The sequence below is a fragment of the Megachile rotundata genome, chromosome 7 (genome assembly GCF_050947335.1).
Source record: "Megachile rotundata isolate GNS110a chromosome 7, iyMegRotu1, whole genome shotgun sequence".
In the NCBI taxonomy this organism is placed as follows: domain Eukaryota; kingdom Metazoa; phylum Arthropoda; class Insecta; order Hymenoptera; family Megachilidae; genus Megachile; species Megachile rotundata.
Genome location: NC_134989.1, coordinates 3,723,527 through 3,732,747, shown reverse-complemented (window position 1 = coordinate 3,732,747; position 9,221 = coordinate 3,723,527). Strand labels below are relative to the sequence as shown.

General features: G+C 33.9%; 1 protein-coding gene across 1 annotated transcript in view; it reads right to left on the bottom strand.

Annotated features, from left to right (window-relative positions):
- The window catches only part of LOC100878748 (uncharacterized), a 911,930-nt gene that overhangs the window by 897,406 nt on the left and 5,303 nt on the right, over positions 1–9,221 (bottom strand). The window lies entirely within an intron of this gene.

Genomic DNA, 9,221 nt, shown 5'->3' with positions numbered 1-9,221 from the left:
CTCGGAAAATCTGTGTAACTTCCTTGAAGAAAGTTTCACCAATCAAGATATAGGCAGTGTAACTTCAAAATATACCAATGATGTGTCAGCTCTCATAAATATGCTAGTGGGCACGTATGACCACATTAAACATAGAAAACTGAAAAATCGAATAAGCAGAACCATTAAAAAGCTAACGTCTCCGTACAAACATGGTGTCACAAGTGAAGATCCCAGCTCCTCTGAAGATTAATTATGCCTAACACAAATTTGCTTCATCCGTCGAATTCTACGGACCCAAGGACACGGACAAATAGCAGAATCTCAAACCTTCGCTTACTCTTTTGGAACACAAGGAGCATCCTTCAACGCAAAGAAGAAATAGAACTACTCCTGAAAAACCTGGACATACTTGTGTGAATAGAATCATGGTTATCGCCTGAAAAAGATATACAATTTTCCGGATTTAATATTTTCAGAAAAGATAGGATAGAGTCAGCCGGGGGAGGTATAATTATAATAGTATGTAAGAATATCGCCTTTTTCGAAGTAAATCTCCCCACCCTTCCCGATTGTCCTGTAGAAGTCGGTGGAATTAAAACTACCAATACTAACCCTCCTTTAGAAATAATAGCTTGTTATAGAGTTCCAGGTTTTATTCTTTCTCAAGATCAGTGGAACCAAATTACGGACAATTTTAGAGTACGTGACAACTGCATTATAATGGGGGATTTTAACGCACACCATACGACGTGGAATTGTTCCGATACCGATCTCAACGGTGAAAGATTCTTACAAGCTATCGTTAATAATAACTTTTTTCTCCACAATCCAAAATCACTCACCCATATAGATTTCTATCGGAATAAAAAGTCGAACATCGATCTCATTCTATCTTCCATGAATATTGCTGATAAAATCAGGGTAGAAACACACGACGAAACTTTGTGTTCTGATCATTATCCAATCTTTATAAACATAGATGTCGAAAAGAACCTTTATCATAAAAAATCCTTTAAAATTAATTCCAGCCGAACCGACTGGGAAAAAGTATTGATAGATTTAGAAAATTCATATATCGAGTTCTTCGATCCGCTTTCGACACCCTTTCAGCAAGTGAAAAATACAAAATTTTAGCTAATATAATAACAAATAGCATTAAGATCAGTACTCCCAAAAAAAGAGCTGCTAATTATCTTGTACACAGGAACCTGGTTTCTTGGTGGGACTCCGAATGTGATAAATTTAAAAGATTAAGAAAAGCTTCTTATAAAAAATGGGAACATACAAACAACCTTACTGACTTAATCAGTTATAAAAAAATAGCTGCCCAAACCAAACGACTATTCAAAAAGAAAAAAAAAGATAGCTTCCGAAGTTTCGCCAATAGCATTAACCTCCATACTGACATAACATTTACTTGGAAGAAAATCAAGATTCTAAAAAATAAATGGATTAAAACGAATGAAACGAGCGTGGTAGAAAATTTACAACTTCACAATCAATCACTTAATAAAATAAGCCCCCCCCTGGGTTCCTACTGATCGTTCTTACTTTCCCGATTATAATTCTAACGATTTCTTAGACGCATATTTTAATTTAACAGAATTTAACATAGCCCTAAGTACTCGGAACTCTAATTCAGCTCCAGGGTTAGATGGAATTAATTACGAAGTTATTAAGAAATTGCCTATAAAATATAAACTTATTCTTTTAGACATCTATAACCAAATTTATATTACAAATGATTATCCGTTGGAATGGAAACAATTGTACATACACTTTATTGAGAAATCCGACAAGAAAACTGTTCGACCAATAGCCCTTTCGTCTTGTTTCTGCAAATTATTCGAAACTCTTATTAAAAATAGATTACAGTGGTGGTTAGAACACAATAATGTACTGCCAATAAGTCAAACAGGATTTTGCAAAGGTCAATCGTACTCTGACAACCTTACCAGCCTTACTTTGTCGGTGGAAGTAGGATTTCTCAACAAGGAGGATATGCTAGAAGTATTTCTGGATATCGAAAGTGCCTTTGATAACGTTAATAGCGAAATTTTGCTAAACAAATTAGCCATTAACGGCTGTTGATACCGCTTAATAAGATTCGTAAAATTTCTTACATACCAAAGAGAAATTTTTACAGAATTAACGAGCAATGCAGTCAGATACGCTTACAAAGGTATCCCTCAGAGAGGTGTTCTTAGCCTATTTTTGTATATATTATACATCTCACAGACATCACCAATAATTTGCCTAGAAATGTCTCGGTTTCTCAATTTGCGGATGATTTTGCAATCTATTCGAAAGTTTCTCCAGTAAGTAAATGTAAACGTCTTATTGAAAAATCTATATCTATCATCAAAGACAACTTTCTTTCCTTAGGATTACAATTATGCCCGCAGAAAACGGCACTACTTCATTTTAACAAAAAAAAATATCAGTCCTGGTCAAACTGAAATTAAAATAGATGAATATGGGGCGAAATCTTCCGACTCCATCCGGTTTCTAGGTATAATTTTTGGAAATGCATTAAAGCTCTCAATATCGTAAAATTTCTCTCTGGAATAAGATGGGGTTCTGATCCAACAACGCTTTTAATCATGTACAAAAGCTTTATTCGTTCGCATATAGATTATGAGTGCTTTATCTATTTTCCATCTCGTAAAAACTTAAGAGACAAACTAGAAAAATACAGTATGCCGCGATTAGGTCTACATTGGGTTATCGAACAAGCACACCCACTAACATTTTGTTAGCGGAATCGAAGCTACCGCCTATTTATGAACGAACAAAGCTTTTATGCTATAAATATCTAGCAAAGGTCCTTTCAAACACCGGTCTGCAAGTTAATAAAGCAATTACCCAATTTTATTTAAGTACCATAACGATTAAGCGTAAAAGAAAATGTCTCTTAAAACAATGTATTGATGATATCCTTGACATTAAGAAGAACTTATGAACTAATAATCATTACAGTATCTATCGTTCGGATTACATCACCATTATGGGCACGGTTCTAATTAATACCGAACTTGGAAACACGCTAAAACATAGTAGACACCCTAATTTTACCTTAAATAACTGGTTATCTAACTGCAAGTCGTGCGCGATTTATACTGACGGCAGCAAAATACCGAGTTCAAAATCTGTAGGATCCGCATGTATATGTAAAGACCTTAGTATTTCGATCAAAAGAAGTATACCTTCTGAAGCTTCTATTTTTACTGCGGAGTGCATTGCTTTAAATGATGCTCTCGACATTGCTCTCCTTAAGGTCGATCATAATTTTAAAATTCTCACCGATTTTCTCAGTGCCCATCTCTGTCTTCAAAGTTCAAAATACCTCTAACGACAGCTCTATAGAATTTATTTGGATCCCCTCACACAGACATTGAGGGCAATGACGAAGCTGACCATTTAGCGAAATTGGCTACCACAGAACAAAATGAAAACCGAATACACATCCCTTTTACCGACTTCCGAGAATTCTTTAAAAGAAAATGCAACACTAATACAAGGGAATTCATTCAGCAACAAGGACAAAAAAAAGGAAAAGAATTCTTTCGGTATTATTTTGAAGACAGTGTTAAGCCATGGTTTTCAAACAGAAATCTCCCACGCGAAGTTATAATTATGATTAATCGTTGCAGATCAGACCACTATAACCTTGCTGTATCCCTGGCGCATGTTCACATTGTAGAAGATGCTAAATGCAACTGCGGCTTTGAAACACAAGACCTGAAATATATACTTTGGCAATGTCCTTTATATTAGATTTTCAAAGAATCAATCTGATGGAAAAATTAAGCAAACACGGTCTATTTCCACCGCTTAATGTTAAATCCTTATTCCATAAACCGAACATCGAAGCATGCCTCGCAATTTACAGCTTTTTGAAAAAAAAAAAACATAAAAGTGTAAAATGTCAGTTAACATAAAATTACTTATACTCTACTGTAAGCCCATAAGTCTGTATAACCCCTTGTACAACTACCTGCAAGCCTCATGTACAGCTTTATAATTCTCTTATAAGAGTTTAACTTAAGCTTGAATAAAAAAAATAATATGCCATTTAATTACTCGGAGCATCTCTTAATTCTCTTATTAAATTGATTTACAGCACAAAATCTTCAGTAAATATACACATACTACTTTCTGCATAGAAGTTGACAAATTTTCTTCAAAATGAAGAAAACATCCAAATTCTTCGCTTTAGAGAAGATTTACGGATAGTTGTGTTGCTTATTTTTTACAGAACTTCTATATTAAAATGAACTGGTTTTTACTTGGTATCACTTCATTTGGAACTTTTTTTCGGTATTTCACTTACTTTATTTTCAACGCACTCATGATAAATACGTACCATATCTGTTTTCTCTGGTCTCAAATAACGATACATCGCGCTAAAATATCATTAAACTGGAATAATTCCACACACATGGTAATAGAAATACTCTGACAGCTACAACGCAAACTGAATCATAACACAAAGCTACAAAAGTATATTCCAGCTAATTGAAGTCACACTAAACAGAAAATGTAAGCATATCAGGAAGAAATGTCGGTAGATAATAGTAATACGAGATATTCGAAGAATTTCTTTCGTTTTTGACCTTGGGTTGATCCGAAGATTATCGTATGTATATGGTTAAAGCCATTTTGATACAAACTGTCATACGATATAAAAAATTGTATAGCACTTCATTTAAAAAACAGAAGATCACTCGAGAAATAAAAATATACGAAATTGATACATGTCTTCGTAATACCGGTAAAGTGTATTAAAATTTTTCCCTCTTCCATTATTTTAAATTTATTACCGTTTACGCAACAAAAGTTGGATAGTAAATATATGACACTCAGTATATTATGTTATTACATACAATACTATATAATATAAATTATGTATTTGTTAGCACCACGATCTTTTGTCTAGCAGTTACAGTTATACCTTCGTCAACGAAGCACCGCGCATTTTTGTAAAGACACATTCATATAATTAAAGTATTTTCCGTTCACCTCAGCACTGCAGTTTATTTTCCCGAAGCTAATCCTAACAGTATTATATTGTAAAACAGTATGCAGCCTATCACTGTAACGCGATGCACGTATTTTTCACTCACGTGCAGCCATTTTACAAAAAGAAGTTTAAAATAAAAGTGTCAGCGTATAAAATGCACAATAAATATCAATAAAAAATATTGTGAAAACAGTTTGTTTCCTTGGGGAAGTCGAGATCACCTAAATTTTATAGATAGAAACATATTTTTTTTTTTATCGTATTGTAAAGGACATCGAGATAAAAAACACATATTACGTAACATTTTTACTAACACATTACAAATACGTTAATATATTATTTTTGTTGAGGAAGACGGAACGCATTTCGAATCTGCAATTATAATTACTCTACTTGTAAGTATATTTAATTCCACTTTGTTAAGTGCATTTTTTTTATATTTCAGTTATGCGATTACGTTTAATAATCTGTGCAGTGCCAAACATTAACACAGTCTTAAAGTCAAAGAGAACAAAAGGCTAATTATTTCACATTTTCGCTACTGTAAATCGAATAATAAGTCAGTAAAAACATCATGCAATACGTATTTTGAATTGTCTTCTATACGTTAAAAAAAATGTGTTCCTATTTGTAAAACTCAAGGTGACCTCGATTTCGCTATGGAAACAAACTGTTTTTGAATTGTGTTTTTTTTTCTGATATCTGTTATATATTCTGTACCCTGCAACTTTTGTTCTGAACTTTTTCTATCACATAGTTGCAATTGGGCGAAAAGTCACATGTGACGTTAGAGGAAACACCCTGTACGATATATTGCTTTTACTATTGTGATGATATGAAACTACACAATTTACTATTTATAATATAAAACATTTACACCACACATACTATAAATTTAAATTTCGCAATAATTGTTTTAGTAAATTGAAAGAGTACTATTTCATAAGTGCTTTAAAATAATAATAAATAATATAAAATAGTGGAAAAATAATTATTCTAAAAAAATTACTAAACCAAAAAAGTTATTTATTTAATTTTTATTGAAATACATATACACAATGAATAAAAAAGGGAAAGGAAGTTTGAGAATAAAAACTCTATATATAAACAAATGAGTAATTCTAATAATTATAACACTATATATAGGTATTAGTTTTTAATATTGTATACCATTATACATTTTTATTATTACTTTTACTTTGCTACCAAATGGCTATTAAAAGAAATATGAAACTAATAAAACCTACAAAGAACATTGTTATAGAAAGAATAGTGATGTTTGAATAATTCTTATGCATAAAATAGTAATATCAAATAATAAATAATAACTCGTATTATTTTACGAAAACAGTTTTCATAGACAGTTAAAATGATGGATACTGGCTACAAGAAATATTTGAAATCATCATCAAAGACAAAACCACAAATGAGCAACGTGCAATTCGTTTTTTGTCCGAAATAGCCATAAAACGTGACTGAAGTTATTTCGACCCAGATGGTTAATAAAATTATTTCTACGTATTTCAATTATACAAACGATATTTCAGTTCGTCCCACATTTCGCGTTATCTAATTTCAGGTTCACATTTACTAGGTCAACAGATCTATAAGAATCGATAGACCACGTCGATCTATTGCTTTTAACGTCCCATTAAAGTCGAACATGATTTCCATTTCGATGCAAATCACGTAATTACAACCGATGATGAATGACGACGATGGTATCGAATCGCATTCGAAATCGCTTCATTTTCAAAAGAAGCTATAACGTGCATCGATTCACTTCAGTACACTTTTAGAGATACTTTTTTTAATTTATTCCTGCGTTCATACTCGACACGAGCTGAGCTCAGCTTCTTCACCTTTAAGTTTTCCATTAATCTTCCCACCCTGTTTCACCATCCTCGCTTCACTACTGATCCACATCCATATTTCCTGCTTAGCACGATTGCTTTTGACTTGATTTGTGCCTACTGTTTCGAACATTTGTGTGAATTTTGTTATGGAAGTGATATGGTTAATTTGACACTTGACGCATACAAATAGCAATTATTTTGATAATCATTTTGGATATTAGTATTTTTCATAGTTATTATACAATTTTCAATTTGGGTAATTGGAAGCTTCTAATTTATCGATCTTTAAATTTGTAAATTTTTAATTATAAAATTTCACTTTCTCAATTTTTCAATTTTTCATTCCTTAATATTTCCGCTCTTCAATTTCTTCATTTTTCAAATCAATTGAAGTCAAGTTTTCTAATCTTTAAATTTTAAAACCTCTTCCACTCATTCAAATATTTAAATTTTCTACCTTTCGAACTGTGAAGTTTCCAAATTTATAAAATTTTCAAATTCCTTCTATCCAAATTTTCAAATCCCCCTAAACCTTCAAATTTCTAAATTACCATACATCTAAATTTCCAAATTTTATAAGTTTTTAGATTTCAGTAATTTCAATGTTTTAACTTCCTAATACCCCAATTCATACATTTCAAGTTTCTAAATGCGTATATTCTCAAATACCCACATACTAATATTCAACTCCCTTCGTAACCCATTTGATCTTCCTTCCGAACATATACAGCGTGCGGCGCCAAAATCCGGACAAATGAAAGATTACTTTCAAACATAATTTTTTTTGTGACAACGGAAATATTTACAACTTTTTTTTTTACTACATTGTTAATAAGGCTATAAAGAACCCTTTTATTCAATATATCCTTCCTCTGCTTGAATGACTGCTTCCAATCTTGGTCTGAAGCGCTTGTAGGCCCGTTTCAGTGCCTCACGGTCCATATCGGCGAATATTGCCTTAATAATGGCTTTCAATGATTCTATGTATGGATGTCTGGATTTTTTGGTGACCCTTTCAACAACGCTCCATACATAATAATCCAAAGGATGTAAACTGGGCTATTAGGAGGTCAGAATTCTTGAGCACGTTAAATGATGCCGGGTGTTCTGACAATATGCTCCTTTGAGTGACTCTTCCTGGATGGTGTTGCAAAACCTTCGTTTCATTTTTCGGACACATATTTCTTCATGACATGACTTCATGAATAATTTCTGTTGCTGTGCGGCCTGCGCGAATGTTTTCGATAACCGCGGCTCTTCGGTTATAGTCTGCGCTTGATTTGGACATTGCGACTATTATGAGGGTTAGACTGTTTAATACATATTTCAAGTTATTTGGTTGCCAATCGCGAACTTTACAATAAGTATATGACGGCGAGAAAATTAAATTAAATTTTGTCCGGATTTTGGCGCCGCACACTGTATAACCATCACAGACATTAAATTCACGAATCAATCATTTCCCCACAAAATCGTCCCCATAGTTTCTAAAACCGACGTATACACGTGCTTCACCCAAACGTTGTTCGTTCATTTCCACCGCCATTCTTTACACGTCCACTTGTTTCGCCGCAATAAAGCGAAACCAAGAACACCAACAGCTGATGTCACCGTGTTCGCTCATTTGGTGCAAGATCACGTAGAGACCAGAATTAGAGGTTCCAAGTCTGTGCACGATCTCGAAGAAAGGGAAAAAGACAACAAAAACGAGAAATGAAGACGAGACAGCAGGATAGGTACGCGATAGATGAAATTTGCTGGCCAGCATAATCCGAGAACGGTTCGATCCGGTGAATTTCAATCCTCCCCTTTTATCAGTGCATTTCACGTACGATGCAAGGGTAATCCGACGACCACCTGTGTATGTTGCCGGTGTGTGCACCAGCGGGTCATCCGATGTCGACTTCCGATACGGACTGTCAAAACAGGCCCGTACGCTTCGGGGCTTCGTCGAGCTCCAATTACGGCTAATCAGTTTCGTCGATGACATATCTTTGAACGTGTGCCCGGCTTTAATCAGAAGCACATTTCGTCCTCGATTAACCTTACGAAGATGAGCCATGAAAGGTGCCGGCTGCCTCATTTCTGACCTATCCTTCGATTTAGCCTACCAATACCCTGACTCGTGTGCTATCCGTTATCCGAGAATTGGCTAGCAGGATGGTCCCTGACGTAAAGGGATCTCCTCAATCACTATACTGCTACCGTGAATACTTTAATAAATAGTAATAATAATTGCTGACGCATTTTGCACGATGATTATTATGAAATTTTGCATACTTGTTCGTTAGACTTACTTAACTTTTGTCTTATGATTTATTTATTTATTGGGTCAGTCAGAACTAGCTACAATATTAAAA